Source organism: Phasianus colchicus, chromosome 12 (genome assembly GCF_987193195.1).
Source record: "Phasianus colchicus chromosome 12, bPhaCol1.hap1.1, whole genome shotgun sequence".
NCBI lineage: Eukaryota > Metazoa > Chordata > Aves > Galliformes > Phasianidae > Phasianus > Phasianus colchicus.
The window spans coordinates 18075630-18081719 of NC_143447.1; positions in this window are offsets into that span (position 1 = coordinate 18075630).

The window sequence follows — 6090 nt, forward strand, 5'->3', positions numbered from 1 at the left end:
AGACAGCAGAGAGATGTTCACCTGTGCTCATTTTGAAAGCTGCTCATTAGTCCTCATCAAAGATAATTACGCTTCAAATCAGAATCAGATGTCCAGCAGAATTTTGAACAAACATGATAAAGTGGGTCCCCATTTGTTTACCCAGGGGGAGGAGGGGATCCTGGCTGCTGAGATGCTGGCACCTGGAGGAGTTTCTGCCCACCCTGCTTCCCCCTTCCGTGAAAGTACTTGTTTTTTTCAGGAGAAAATGCATCCAAAATGGAATCGAGAGCATGGCAATAACTTTTGGGGCTGGTGAGGAAATGGGCAGGAAATGAGGGGAAATGGGCAACGAGCTGCATGGGGAGGGCAGCTCCACCTTGGCAGGTTGCTGCCGCTGTGCGCTACCTTCCCAGATATTACTCTAATGCTTTCTTTCAGCTTGCAGATAAATGGGCCTCTTCAGAAGGCATTAAGCCCGCTCTGTTCCAACATTTTATTTAAGAGAGCAGAGGAGAAGTTTGGATTACGCTGAGCTTCTGAATTCAGCTTTTATGGGTGAGCTGTGAGGGGTTTCCTTCCAAGACAAAATAGGGCCAGTGTGCTTTTTTCTCCTTTCCTTCTGAATGATGACGGAGGCCGCGCTGCCCCTTCACCTCCTGCATTTTCCTCCCCTCTCCTGATTCCCTATAGGCTACATGGCACCACCAATGTAATGCTTAAGGAGAGGATCAATGCTGCAACTGTGCAGTGCCAGAAAGCCCCGCACCACAGGCAGGTCCAACCCTTGTTGAGACAATGATCCGTGTTCCGATTTTGAAATTCCTGGGTGGGATCCTTCTCTGGCTTCAGAGCAGCAGCTGTGAGCACTGAATCACAGCAGAAATAGGGAGAAGCATCTAGTGGGAGCAGCACTGGGTGGGAGCAGCAAAGTGAGACCCAGAGACTGCTGGGCTGAGGAAATGGCAATGTAATAATGGTGCAGGGGAGGTGGAACTGGAGGAAGGACAAGAATGAGCCGAATCTGGGAAGAATTACGTGCAAGGAGCAACTGCGCTGAGAAGACCTCAGAAGGCTGGTTGAAGCCACCTCCTCCCAGCCTAAATTACCCAGTGATTCAGCCACTGGGGATGGTGCAAGCCCAGCAAGCTCCACGTGGGCAAGCAGGGTTAGTCACTGCTCACCTCTTCCCAGACAAGGGATGGGTGACAGCGGGTGACACGGCGTCAGCGGGGACAGCCTGAGGGAGGTGGCTCATGGCGGCTCTCAACCACAGGGACGCATTGGCTGCAGAGCCCCAGGGCTGCATGGGGGCAATTAGTGGAAGATAAATTAAAAGACACTATCTGTGGCTCTTGGGAGTCCCTGATTGGCAATCTGCTGGAGGGGAGCAGTGCTGGAGGCTTGTACTGGCCTTGTGCTCTGCCCTAAGCATCCACAGTGGGGCTTGTCCAGCCTGGGTGGGCAGGAGGAGATGGTGTTCTGTGGGCTCTGAGACACTTGGGGTCCTTGGGATGCATCCATGAGGCCCTTAGGGATGTGTCCGTGGAGACTCGGGGTTTGCATAAGTGGGATCCTTGGGATATGTCCATGGGGAATGCAGCAGATGGGGTCCCCAACCTGAGATGTGCAGATACATCCTGGAGAGGTGCACAGGGATGTCCAGTCCTATCGCTGGGACAAGCTCAACATGCAGGACTTGTAGCACTGCCCCTTGTCCCCAGCTGGGCTCATAATTCTGGAGAGGGGACGTCCCGGCTGCGGGATGGAGTTCAAAAAACAAACAGCCGTAGGGATCCGCAGCCCCGCGGTGGGGACCGAGCCCCCTCGTGTCCCCAGACCCCATCAGATTATCCCGTGGGTGCCATCCCGAGATCGTGCAGCCGCAGCTCCGCGCAGTCGGGATCGGTGCTACGCCGGGCGGGCGCTAGGGGGGGATGGCAGCACGCAGAGCGACCACAGGCTGCGAGCAGCAGGAGGATGAGGAAGAGAAGGAAGGCTGAATAGGCTCCAGGCACAAGCCGGGGGTGAGGGCAGGAATGGGAACTATCTTCTGCATATTAAGCACATCCCAGCTCCTCACCCAGGAGCAAAAAGAGGAGCATATTTTACCCTACAATATAGCCAAAACTGCAGATCCCAAACCGAGGTTCACCTGGGGTGGCAGAACCCCACTATTGCCCATTGTGCAGTGAAGGCAGCGGGTCGGACACTGGATCCCACCCACACTGGCACTAAGACTGTCATCAACCAGGAGCATTGCACAGCCAATGAGTTCCACATTGATCACCAACATTAATTATATTTTGCAATTTCAGACAAAAAACATTGCCCACTGGGATTCCCATCCCAGCATCTTTCCATGCCACAGCATATTCCCCCCATGTGCCTGCAGAGCCCAGCAGGACGAGCCATTGCTGCAGCAGTTCAACTGGCTGGAGACTCCTGGTCTCACCACCACCAAGAACATCATTTTGGGAACCACCAGCACTTCAGCTCCACCCTGTGCACACACCCCTGTACATGTTCACTGCACGACTACATGAGAGCCCCAGCTCAGGCACAGAGGATGAACCCTACAGCACTCTATATGAAGGAGTTTAGTTTCCAGCTCTGAGTGTCACTCTATATGAAGGAGTTTAGTTTCCAGCTCTGAGTGTAAATCTCTCTCTAATCATTTGATCCCAACCTGCTTCCCCAATCGTCATCATACATTGCCTCCATTGTACCCCCAGTGCGTGGCTGCCCTGGGCTGGTTCCTGCAGGATGCACAAGGAACCACACTCAGCCATCCTGCCACCAAATTCCCAGATGTCCCTTTCCCATCCCAGTGCACTGACTGCACAATCCTGGCAGCATCTGTGGAGGATTAGAGCCTCCCTAATTTCCAGTCTCCATTTATTCCTGTGCAGTTCCAATCCCATTTGTTCTGGTGCCAACATTGTCTCCCGGCGCACACAGCTCGTCTCCCTTCCTGGTGCTGCCCCTTGATGTATTAATAGCGGGCAGCTCCCTGCCCAGCCTTTGTTCCCCACGCACATGGCAGAGGGGGATGTGGCTTTTCAGAAGAAGCTCAGGGACAAAAAAACCCATTCAGCAAATCCTCATGCTCAGTGGCATTGCCATGATGAAATATCCAAAAAACGGCACGGGGAGCTGCTTCCTATCAGACCCAAGCAGAAAATGAGCTTTTTGCCTCTCCTGCAAACTGTTCCCACTCTTCCCAGAAGGATGATATTTTTGAAGCTTGCAGGAAACAAGGTTTTGGCAATGCCTGAGAAGTGATGGGAGGGGCGGGTGGGGGCTCCCTGGATGCTTGGCGTGACTGGAGTGGTCTGAAACTGGGAGCTGTGGGCTGGGGTTAAGCTCTGGCGTGCTGGGAAGGGCAGGGGCAAGGGGTGACAACAAGATCCCCAAACTAAGGTGAGCATCAAGAAGCAGCTCTGGAACTCCCTTCTGCAACCAAAGTTGGGATGCCGATGTCAGCAGCTCGCTTGGTGCACATATAGCCATATTCAGGTGGTTGCTTCATTTTGCTTTTCTCCCCTTTTTTTAAAGCACAAAATCACTCCAAATCTCATTGTCCATCTCCCCAGATTCACACTCACAGTAGAAGTGGTAGCTCAGAGCCTCCAGCGGTGTCAGTACCTTCACATGGGGACACAGGGCAGTGCCAGGGAGCCCCTGGCAGGAATCTCAACCACAGCGATCCCAACCTGGATTTAAACACATGGCCTTCATCACACTTCTTCATAAGCTAACTTAAGGCATCCCCACTCTGCCCCAGCAAGTGATGGCCTTTCCATGATTTTGGGTTTGCTTTGTTCCCACTGCAAACACATGCAGGCTGAAACCCCCAGCACCCAGGAGCATTTCCAAGTGTAGCAGGGAACCATAGAATCATTAAGGTCAGAAAAGATCTGTAAGATCTCTGGGTCTAGCCATACATCCATTGCCACCATGCCCACTGACCATGTGCCCCCATGCCACCTCCTGCAGCCTTTGCTGCTGCCAAACCCAGTGTGGGGGCTCCTGCTGCTCACCATGCCCAGGTGTTCCCAGGCTGCCTGCTCCTCCCAGTCCAATTACAACACCCAGCCTCTGCTCCAGGTGCTCGTTAGCCAGATGCTAACGAAGGAGGCTGTCCAATGCCCTGAAGAAGTGCTATTACCATCGAGTGCAGAGGGAAATCAAAGCACGTGACTTGCCAAGGTGTCCAGCTCCTGCGGGCTGGGGATGGGTAGCAGTGTCACAGCTCTCCCATTGGCCGCAGGGATGGGTCACAGACCCCAATGCCAGCACCACATAGGGCTTAGAGCAAAGGGCTGCCTCACCAGCTGAGGTCCTCATTGCATGCCTCACCAGCACCAGCTTGTTGGTGTCACCCCCAGCAGCATCACCCCACTTTTACCAGTGACCACGCACCAGTGCGGGCAGCGCTTCCCTGCTGCAAACTCAGCCACGATGCCTGTCCCCAAGCTGCCAGCAAGCCGCTGATTTGTGCAACAAGCCACTGCATTCTCACTCCGCAAACACCTTCCCTTAATTACTTTCATTCAATAACAGGTCCTCCCGGAGCTGCTGCTCCCTGCGGATGGGGACTGCCCTCGCAGCAGCTGATAAACCCCCACAATACGGCCCTGGCGTCGCGGCTCCCCAGCAGCCGCGTGTCCTCGCATGCACGGTGACTGCATGCTAAAAACATTCCGCACTTTTTCACCGATTAAAATTTTCCGGGAGAGAATCAGAACCACAGCCCACACCCTATCGGCTGGGCCAGAGGTTTCCCCTCACTCCCCGCAGCCCTGCCAGGAAAATAAAGAATACAGAAAAGCATTTCTGCTGGCTTGAGTCATTTTGAAAGCCTGGCTGCAGCATCATTTTTTTAACAATAACTCATTCTGTGCTGCACCCAGAACTTTGGACTTGCAGGGATGAGATGCATGGATGCTCACAGCTGCATGCCAGGCCCATGATTTGGTTGCACCAAATCAGCATCTTCTGTGACCAGTTTTGCTCCAGTGGTGGCAGAAGGAGAAGTGAGGCTGCAGACAGTGTTTACCCAGCAAAGGGATCACACTGGCGAGACAGGAGCCTCTGCCAAAGCCACAGCCAAACTGATAAGAAGGAGATGCAATCAGGTGTTTCTTCTCATTAACGTTAATTGCTGTTTGCGTGCTCTCAGGACTCTGTCCTAGACTGGACCCTGTGCAAATGGAGCAAGCAGAGATACCTGTGAAAAAGTGCATTTAACCTGGAGATATCAATGCTTTTCTTCTCCTTTCCTTTTCACCCTGCTGAGAACAATGGAGGCAAGGTTTGCAGAGGGAGGTAATATCTTTTTTTAGCCCAACTGAAATAATTAGGAGAAAAACAGGCAGGCTGCAGGGTACATGAGCCCTTCAGCAGGCCTGAAATAGAAGCAGAAGTCTGCAGAGCTGAATACCAACAGAGAACAATAGCTGGAGCGTGACTAGTAGTGTTAACCAGTTCTGCCACCAAGGACCACTTTCCAGCTGTTTCCCTTGGGCACTGCCAAAACCCATCGTCCTGAGGACATTGTGCTGCCAGGAGCCAGCACTGCTCCAAGGAACGGTGCCAGTCCACAGAGCCCCAGGATGTGCACCAGGGCTTTGAAAAGCTCAAGGCGCAGACGGTACCTGACTGGGCATCACTCTGCACTCTGCACCCCATCCTGCTGCTCCCGGGGCATTGCTGCTCTAACCTGCACCCTGCCTGACCCTCATGAGTGACCACTTCCAGGGGTCCCATCCCTGCACGGGAGCGTGGCCTGAACGCTGGGGACTCAGCCTGACCTATTCGACATCACAGTTCTTTGCCCCAGACCAGGGGCTCCAGGTTCACATCCCACCACTGGGTACTCTGTCTCACCCCTATGGTCCACGTCCCACCTCCACGGCACATTTCCCACCTTGCAGACCTTGTCCCACCTCCACGGTCCATGTCCCACTCTCCAGATCCTGTCCTACCCCTATGGTGTATGTCCCATTCTCTAGACCCTGTCCCATCTCTCTGGTCCATGTACCACTCTCGAGACCTTGTCCCATCCCTGTGGTCCATATAACATCCTGCAGACCCTGCCCCATTCCA